Raw genomic sequence first — 10987 nt, forward strand, 5'->3', positions numbered from 1 at the left:
GTAAGAGTATCTGGGAGTGTGTGTGTGTGTGTGTGTGAGAGAGAGAGAGAGAGAGAGAGCGAGAGAGAGAGAGAGAGAGAGAGAGAGAGAGAGAGTGTGTGTGTGTGTGTGTGTGTGTGTGTGTGTGTGTGTGTGTGTGTGTGTGTGTGTGTGTGTGTGTGTGTGTGTGTGTGTGTGTGTGAGAGCCTTGGAGCCACCCAGCTGCAGTTGGTATGTTTTTAACCAGTTCTCTCTCTTGGGTTTGGGCTGTAGGAGAAAACCGACCACCGTGAAAAAAATCCATATTTACATCCCCCCTCCCTCCTCCTCTCACCACTATAATATTGAAGGTTTCCTAACCTGTTTAGAAGACCACTCGCTATATTTCTCTCTGCATGCTGAATGACAATAAGTTGAGCTGTTCTTGTGTGACCTGCATGAATCACTGAATATTACTTTTTTTTTTAGGATATATCATCGCCACCCAAAATATCTCTTGTTCATAAGTAGATTCATCTGCTCGACCTGTTTTACTGCAATCAATTGGAAATTATTTTCTTTCGGGAACACCAGAGTGATGTTATCTGATGTCAGCCGTTCCTGGAAGAAACGCCTTTTTGAACCAAACATATCTAGAGATTACTATATAAATAAAACAAGAAGCAGCAACAACAACTGACAGAAGCCAGAAAAACAGCTATACTCAGTAGTTTAACTAATCTAAATATGCTAATGTCACAGCAATGTAACTGTAACTTTCCTTTAATGTTGCTGACAGACATAATGAGGCAGTTCCAAGATGAATGAAATATCACCCCATGTTCTCCATGTTTACCCAGATATCAAATTGTATTTTAAGTGAACAAGTGCTTGAATCATCTGCTCTTCAGGGGAACTCATTTAAAATGGACTAAAGCAAAGTTTAAAACTAGGATTATTTCTCAAAATCATGGACACCCTGTTAAAGAGGAGAGGGACCACCCAACTTGTTTTCAGCGCACATTTAAGGAGCCAGCTTCAGTGATAGCACAGGGATGCAGTAGTGCACATGGCATGGCTAGCTCACACATCTTGGAAGGCATCATTAACGCTGAATGATATATACAGGTTCTGGAGCAACATATGCTCCCATCCAGACATGTTTTTTAAGGATGGCCTTGCTTATTTCAGCAAGACAGTCCCAAACCACATTCTGCACATTCTGGACAACATTTATCTTTCAAAACTCCAGCAACGGGTCTCCTCAGTTCCCAAACATTTACAGAGTGTTGTTAAAAGAAGGTGACACAACACAGTGATAAACATGATCCTGTCCCAACTTTTCTCCAAACGTGTTGCTGGCATCAAACTAAAAATGAGCAGACAATAAATTTAAAAAACTTTTAAATTGATTTAAAGATACTCATAGGAAGTGAACAAAGCTGGACTGCTTGGTGGTATTAAGCAACATCAGAATCAGTCATGTTCCTTGTTTATTTTACTGGATAAGAAAATGCATGTTTGTCTGGTTATTTCCTCAATGAAGAGTTCTTCAGTTGATATTCAAAGTTTACTACTACTACTACATAATAATAATAATAATAATAATAATAATAATAATAATAATAATAATAATAATAACTACACTAATATTGTGACAATATATATGTAATAATATATGTAATTTAATTTACCATAATTTCAAATTTTCTTCACATCAACAACTGCCACCGCTTTAATCCCATGTAATTCTTCAGGATACAATCATGTTAACAGAGATGTTACATACATACAGTCGATTTTTGGGTCCCTTGGTCCAAATGATATCCTCTCTAAAGGACAAAAGGCTCAAACATTGTGGAGGTTTGAAGGCTCAGCTAATACTCAGTTCATACTAAATCACTCAGATAATAAAGCTAAGGTGGTGCATACTTCAGGCTTACATCTTTATTCAAAACTATTGCTGAGTGGTGCTGGTGTTTTCCTCTTTCTGTTCTGTTTTGTTGGTCACTGTTTACACGAGGGCAGGGGTGAGCTCTACACACACACACACACACACACACACACACACACACACGCATGCACACAGACATACGAAAACACACACACACACACACACACACACACACACACACACACACACACACACACACACACACACACTGACTTCAGATGACACAACCAAGAGAAGCTACGTTCCTTCTTCACTCATAAACCAGTATGTTTTACACGGCCACTTAAATAGCCAGTTTCCTCAGATTACCCATTTAAGTAGCTTTAAAGTTGGAACACTCATCTCATGCTACATCGTGACGGCCAGCAGCTCCCAGACGCTTCCAGTCCAGGCTGTTTACTGGGCCTGCAGAGATAAAGCTGATATTCATCCTCTCACCTATCACTGCAAAAATGTATATTTGTTCTGGGAAGGTTTTGCCTAACTACCATCTCACCTACATCTGCGGGTGGTGTGTGTTGCAAAGCATAGGAGTCAACCAGAATTAACTAAGCAAAGTGAAGTGTGATAAACCTCTCCTGTGGTTTGCAGACCACACATCCTGCTGTTGCAATGCTAGTTAAACCTGCACGCGGTCTCACACATCGCATATGAGCACCTAAATTCTCTGAAATGTGTGCAGAAACTTTTAATATACCTGAATGCACATGTGCAAAGAAGTGCACACACACAAATATACGGTCTTCCTGTGTTCCTCTTAAACAACATCATACAAGCCAAGTGTGAATACAGAGCGTAACAGCAGACTGAGTCTGATCAGTACCCGACCACAAGCTCACCACCAGTCAAAGTGAAAAACACGGCTTTAAATAAGCGCCGGAAACCAAACACTTTCAAATCGTCAGCTGAAGATAGGTTAGGTAGTTACTTTATTAATCCCCGAGGGGAAATTTTTTCGCTACAGCAGCATAAGATATCGTCTGTAACTGTCACATCACAGCCAGCAACGGTCAGCTGACAACCAATTCGTTCTACTACGTTTAACACGAGATGCCTGATAATGGCCCTGTAAACAGAAATAAACCACTTTAATGTACTTTTATAGATTCTGTCTCCATTTCTGGAGCTCATGAGATCTGTCCGTCAAAAAGTACTGAAAAGTAGTTCTACGGAGTTTAGTGCTAATTATCAACATCACTTCAGTTGCCGGAGGAGATTCCCCGACAGCAGCTGTTTGGAACAGTGAATGAGAAACATTTCATCATCACTCCAAAAAAACGGTTTTACACACAAACCTTGTCCTAAATTGCTCTTCAATTCATTTTTATTTGTGTGAAATATACAGATATCCCATAATTATTTTTACATTGACATTAAGAGTGATTACTGTCAATGCATCTTGCAGGGCAGCTCTGCACCATCGGTGTGTGTGAATGTATTCCTGCTGGTGAGCACCTTGCATGGCAGTGAATGTGAGTGTGAATGAGAAACAGTGTGAAGCACTTTGAGACCACTAAGGTGATAAAGCAGCAGACCAATTATCATTCCTGCATTTGGCAGTAAGAACAGCTTTACTGCTTCCAGCTTAGATTATGTGTATGTCATTTATATTTTTCTAAGATTATAGTTTGCTCCTCGTTTGTAAAATATGCTGCTCTGCTGCTGGGACACTTGTCCATGTTTTTGATTGGTCAGAGAAAAACTCTGCCCCTCTAATGTAAACGTGCTCATAGCTGAATTAAGAAACCCGGGGCTGATTGATCAAGTTGATAACGAGATTAAGGTGATCCAATCTTGTTTATCAGATTTTGTTAAGCTGGATAACAAAATGATATTGTCATGTTGTATTTCTCTGAGCCCCACCTTTCTGAGTTCCACCTCCACCTCATTGGCTTCTGATCACCTGCCACACACCTGCAGTGAGAACCATTCGATTTCCACATAACTCCATAGCGCCAAGTCACAACACATGTCATCTCAAGGCACTTTAGGTGTGAATGAGAGCGTGAATGGTCTTTGTTTCCGTCTGTTTATAAGTGTTGGCCCTGTGATGGTGTCAGGAGTTCAGTTTTGTCTTCAGTTTTGCCCCCGATCACCTCTCCTCCTGTGTCCCCTGTCTTTGTCTGTGGCCACGCCCCTCATCTCCCGTGGCCACGCCCCTCACCGGTCCCAGCAGATGCAGCCACTCACCCCTGATCACCACCTGCAGGTGTGCTGCATCTCCCTGATCACCTCCCCAGACTATATGTAACCTGCCCCTGCACAACTCTGGTTGTCGGTGCATTTTTGTTTAGCCACCCGTCCGTCCTCTGTCTGCTCTCCGTCCGTCTTCCGTCTGCTCCCCGTCAGCTCTCCGTCAGCTCTCCGTCAGTCCTGTTCCTGTTCCCGTTCCTCCGGCCTCTGTGTCTCCTGCGGATATCCCCGTCAAAATCATCAGTCGGTGGAGTTGCCCTCCCGGCTTGGAAGATTGTTGACGCCGTCCCTTCCGCTGGTCTGCCGGCTGCCCTGTTACCCGTGTCCCCCTGGAGCTGTCGGTTGAGTTGCCCTCCCGACTGGACGTAAAGTGGACACGCTCGGTGCCACCTTTTGGTTTGTAGTTTTTTGTTTGTTTTTTGGACAATAAAGACTGTATTTTTGGAACTTGAAAACCTTGAGTCTGTGAGCTTGCATTTGGGTCCTGGAAAAACACCCCACCACATAACAGATGGACTGGTGATCTGTCCAGGGTGTACCCTGCCTTCGACCAAAGTGAGCTAGGATAGGCTCCACCCCCTCGTGACCCTGTTCAGGATACAGCGGGTATAGATGATGGATAAATCGATGGATCATTTATGCCTGAAATTGTCGCTTCAATTCCTGCTGCTGGAAATCGTCAAGTAATGTTAGTGCTGCCTGTATAGTGATATGTCCTGATAGTACAATTATCATCAGAGCGGTGCTGCACTGACAGAAATAAAGAGAGACAGCAACCTTTGTGATGAAAGTGAGGCAGCTTTGTGCAAAATGAGAGAACGGTCCAACGACCACTGTGACGTGTAAGTTGCTGTGCAGAAATATACTAATAAAGTCGACCCAAAAAAATCACGAGAATGATACATGGTGAACAGAATAATTTCTACTCTAAATTCAGATCTGTACATAACTATGGGCCTCTCATGATTTCCCTTCATATCGAACAGAAAAGTAAGAATGAGGAATGCAAACACAAATTCTCTTAAACATCTCATCTCACATGATAAATAAATCTGTTCGCACCAGTTGCATGTTACATTAGTGATATATATTGACCAAATCATTGTGGGTATATATGAAAACACTGTGAGTACTTATAAGGTTGTTATAATGTTGGACCCTCAGGGCATATGTTCAACTGGTGGCTTTTAAAACTTTATATGGGGAAAAGAGCACACCTTGTGTGTGTGTGTGTGTGTGTGTGTGTGTGGCCTTTAAAAGAGTTTTACACAGGAAAAAATAACACACGAAGGAAAGACAAAGTTTGCTCTACAGTCATTCTGCATTTCCTTTGAGGAAACTTTTACTGCTGCTCACCAATGCACAAACACAAAAGTACACACACATTCATACACATGGGTGTGAGTAAAATGGTGTGTGATGGTTTTCTAAGAGGTCCTTTTTGAAAGTAATGATCCCTCTGGTTTGTACTTTATCAAAACTAAATAGTTGTGTGCTGGTTTCACGCAGAATTCATCTGCAGCCCAACAACAGGACAACAAACTGCAGCAGCTGCAGCAGATGAGGTCATTGTACTCACTCACAATGGCGACATTCCAAAAAAGAAGTGTGGCAGGTAACCAGATTACCATATTGTAAACAAGACACCCGTTTATCCTGACTATCTAAACCAAGATTTAAGAGATTTAAGAGAACTGTCATATGCACAGTATAAAAAGAGGCGATTACACCTTACCATGAAATTCTTACTTTGCTGGTTCTCCATAACCTAAACAATAAAATAAATATCTACAAAATTTTAAAAAAGAACTTAAAGATGTATCGAAGAATAGAAATAGAAATGTTTAGATAGTATACAAATATAAGAAATACAAGAAATAAAAAATAATGTACAGTGTTGTGCCAGAAGCAGCTGAGAGCAGAAATCTGGTGTGCTTGACTGTTGGTCATAAAGTCATGAAGTGCGGTATGCATTATTGCACATAACGGTGTATTGACATCAAACTGAACATGAGCACACCTGAACCTTTCACTGGGAAACCTTCTGCCCAAGTGGGAGGTCAGAGTTAACAGAGACACGGTGCCACAGAAGCGTCAAATGGACACGGAAACGTCCCTACTGTGCTGTGACATACTTATTATCTAGATCTTCTGTGCTGTCGGGTTGAACATGTGTGTGAAGCATCCACGTTCAGCTCAGTGTCCCGACACAGTGTCAAACTCACACGCATGTACGTAAATGTCACGTGACAAGTGATCATGTGACCCTAGTGCTGCAGCAGAGGCCTTGAGACCAAGTACGAAGGTAAAAGGTGATCACAGACTGCCACTTGGGATGATGGGGTCCAAATCCAGTTGTTCTTTAGTTGTTTTCAAAGAAGCAGATGACTTGAAAATGTTGTAGCTACTTTGTTGGAGATCCACACAGCCAATTGTTCTTTGATTGTGAATTGTAAATTGTCTACATGATATTTGTCTTAAAGACAGATTATATAGCCTAAAACAAAATATGAAATGTTCTATGCCAAAACAGAATATGAGACAAACGTCTTTATCAGCTATCAAATTTTATTCTAACTTCAGTCCATCAAGCTCTTTGGATAAAATAGTTTGTATTAGTTTGACTTGATTGTCTTGACTTCTCTCAAGCTTCATCAGTAAAATGTGTTACATAATTGGCCTGAGTAGATCTCACCTCTGGTTAAACAACATGACTTGGACATCTTTCCTGCATCAGGAAAATTACACATTAATATAAGTTGCATTGCAGTGCTTTGAAGTGGAACTGCAATCACTTATCTGGAGTTGGTTGGGCTCACATCGTTCCCAGATCTCAGCCAGTTTTTAGTGACATCAGGACGGAATGACAACAACACTAAGAAAAAGTCCACCCAAAACAAAAGTCACCTAAATCCACCTCTCCTTGTTTTCTGAAGCTGTCAATCAAAATGCAAAGATGAACCCTCCCCTGAAAAAGGAAAAAGGGACTAGGGACAGAGGATGCAAGCAAGTTTCAGGATGAATTGATTACCTGATGCAGTATTATTAAAGGTATTTGCACTGTAAGAAGTTGCCAAAAAGGAGTCTTGCAACTTGATTGCTGTTGAATGCAGCAGTCCCTTAACGTCCCCTTACTGACAAATAATAATTTCCTTAATGAGATCCAATCATGTGTGCAGAATCAAGACGAGAACGCTTGAGATGTCAAAGTTTTTATCTGAAAATGTGGATCCGCATGCAGATTACATGTTTATACCATCAGAATTAATGACTTGACTCAGTAAAACTGTCAACATATAACCTTTTTTTTTTTTTTTTTTTTTAAATAAAATACTCTTGAATTATGCAAATTGTCAATCTCAAATGTCTAAAAGGCTGAGGAGGAATGCTTGAGTAATTTGTGGTCGAGGACCCTCAGGGTTCAGGGTCTGAGTCGTGTTGGTAAAACAAGGAGTTGGACGTGAGATTACAGTGGAGAACCTGTTCTGCAGCCAGGACAGACTATTTGGACAGCTGACACAGTTTAAGGAGATATGTTGGAGTGTGACTGAGTTTGTGGTTAAGAGTTGTGCATGAAAATCCTGTGGGCCTTGCAATCTCTGCCTGTCTCTGCCTTAATCTGTGTGTGTCTGATCGCTCCTCATTCTGCCTCTGACTCCTCGTTCTGTCTCCTTTGTCCTCTTCTCTTTTCCACACACTCTCTTCCTCTCTTTTTGCCAGAAAGCCAGCCCCTACATCGTAAGCATTCACTCTGCAGTTCCCATCCCTCAATAAAAAGGGAGCCTGGGTTTCTGGCAGGCCATCCCAGCAGCAATCCTGTGGTTTTGGCATCACCAGAAAGAGAGAGGGAAAGAAAGGGTGGGTGAGAAGGAGACAGACACAAACAGGGAGAGAGGTTGTCGAGGATGTTCCACTTTACCTAAATGCTTCCAACTGAGTTTCAGCTCCAAAACATTTCAACTCAACCTTATAATCTCCTCCAACAGCCTCTGGACTCTTTGTCCTGCTGCTCCCCAGCTGCCCCACTACACATAAAACCAGAATCCGATACTACAAGTATACTGTGTGTATACTGTGTGTGTACTGTGTGTATAGTATGTTCATACTATGTTAATACTGTGTTCATACTGTGTGTATACTGTGTGTATACTGTGTTCATACTGTGTTAATACTGTGTTCATACTGTGTGTATTCTGTTTTAATACTGTGTTAATACTGTGTTCATACTGTGTTAATACTATGTTCATACTGTGTATACTGTTCACACTGTGTGTATACTGTGTGTATACTGTTTTAATACTGTGTTAATACTATGTTCATACTGTGTTAATACTATGTTCATACTGTGTTAATACTATGTTCATACTGTGTTAATACTATGTTCATACTGTGTATACTGTTCACACTGTGTGTATACTGTGTTCATACTGTGTTTATACTGTGTGTATACTGTGTACACTCTGTTTGGACTTTGTGTATACTCCTCTGTGTATACTGTGTTCATACTGTGTGTATACTATATGTACGCTCTGTGTGTACACTGTGTATATTGTATACTGTATGCTACACATTTTGTAGTACCACAGACTTCATTCAGCATCATTACAATGCAGCACTGTTTACAGCCACTACAACGCAGGAAGGAGTGGTCCTAACACGTTAACAGATCAGCACTTAACCAATACCTCACCCCAAACTTAACCACTGGTTCTATTTGGCCTAAATGAAGTCTGATTTCACCGAGTAGTGCAAACATATGTTAAAACTTTACATCCAGCTCACACAGAGCAACATTAAAAGTCCTGTTTGTGTCTGATGCTCTCCACCAACTCATCACAACAATATCCCGCTCTTTAGGTGTTAAATGTTCACCGGTTAGTCTGCTCACCACACGGTTTACTACTCAAACAGATAGAAGTAAAATCATCTTCAAAAGGATGGTTGTCACTGAACATAATCCACAGTTTTACAGAGCGACCTCAGAATATCATCACCGTTGATTCAGCAAGTAACTCATTCTTGCCATTATGTCAAGGTGTGCTGTGACGTGTGCTCACCGAGTACCACAATAAGCTGTCATGCAATCACACAGGCAGGACGTCCCTCCACGGTGTCATCCTGCTGCCGACGAGAACCTGAAGACGAGAGAGGAAACAAGACAAAGAGTGAAAATGAGGCACAGTTACACACAACCAGAAGAAAGTTGTTACTCTTCACATTTAGCTGAAGAATGAAAACATTCAGATGCTCCGAGCCAGCTCATGTGTGTGTGTGTGTGTGTGTGTGTGTGTGTGTGTGTGTGTGTGTGTGTGTGTGTGTGTGTGTGTGTGTGGTGTTACTGAGGGAGTGTTAACAGCTAATAAATTACTTTTTCTCTCTGGTGTATTGCTCCTCCAATAGGATCGACATGCAGCTATTAAAATCTGACGGGCTACACATATGGACGCACGCACGCACACGCACACACACACACACACACACACACACACACACACACACACATTTGTTCTGGGCTTGTTTGTAGAAAAAATAGTTATTAGTTATAGTTATGTGGTGCATGTTGTATTAAACATACAGCAACCTTGGGACTTGGGACCTTTGGGGGCCTCGAAGGTCTGAGGCCTCGCCCGCTCATGTACACACACAAATATACACGGTATCAGAATCAATAGTTCCTCTACTGCTTATGCAACTGCACGAACTCAACTCGCTGAGTAGCTATGACCTCATAGCTCTTCACTGCCTGAAGTCCTTCACTCATTCCCCCATAAAAACCTCTTAAACCAATAATTTTGTAAAACTCCTCTTTAACACGGCCACCAACAGCTTGAGTGTTTGAGTGCTGTTGTTTTTTATTTTTATGACGTCAAACTATAAGACTGGATAACAGGTAATGAGTAATATTCCTCATGGACCACAGTGTCGGTCCAACATTGTGAAACAAAGCAATAAAATAAAAATGAACCCCATCAGGTACAAACACACAGTCTGACAGACAGCAGACGATAGATCCTCAATCTCGATCCACCCACCTGTTTACAGGTACACCGGCGACCTACAACCCAACACTGGGGCGACTCTGCTCACTGATGTCAGGTGATGCCTGCTTTGGCTTCAAAAGAAAGAGTTAGCACTCTTCTAGCTTTATGCACAAGTCACTGGAAACATGATAAATGACTATCTCAGTGGGCAGAAATATAAAGAGTTAATGGAACGTGCAGTAGCTCCCAGGTATTACGGCCACGTGTGTAATAGACACGCTGGTTCACTACAGCGACACATGAGATTGCTACGCTTGGCGATGTCAAGGCGTGAGAGTTACACATTTTGCTGTCGTGGACCGGCGTGGGTTTTGTACGTTTTGGTCTGTGGTGATTTATAGGAAAATGAAACCTACACAGTGGTTTCAACCATGTGATTTACAGGAAACAGGAAACACCTGGAAAACCACATGGTTAGGGTTAGGAAGAAAAAACACCTCAAGGATAACCATGTCACCTTCTGGATTCAAACCTCCTCATGAATAGTCCTTCGTCTCATGATGTCTGTTGCAGTACGGTGGTCACATGACATTTATATGCTTTTAAGTTTCAAGCCTGAAAAAAACATGTACAATCCAACTCCGGTCCACAACAGCAAAACGTGTAACTCTCACGCCTACATAGCTAACAGCATAGCTATCTTGTTTGGCATTAGTGAACCGGCGTGTCTATTTCACACTTTGCCGTGATAATGGTTTTATCAGTGAGTATACAAGACCATGCTGCAGAACACAGTGAGGACACGTGGAGCATCAAAGCGTACATGATAAAGATGTTTGGTTATGTATTTGTGTTTCCCTTTCTTTCTGTAATACATTTCAAGGGATACATTATAGGATAT

The sequence above is a fragment of the Embiotoca jacksoni genome, unplaced genomic scaffold, assembly GCF_022577435.1.
Source record: "Embiotoca jacksoni isolate LCO1_2020_lvr unplaced genomic scaffold, fEmbJac1.0.p SCAF_16, whole genome shotgun sequence".
In the NCBI taxonomy this organism is placed as follows: domain Eukaryota; kingdom Metazoa; phylum Chordata; class Actinopteri; family Embiotocidae; genus Embiotoca; species Embiotoca jacksoni.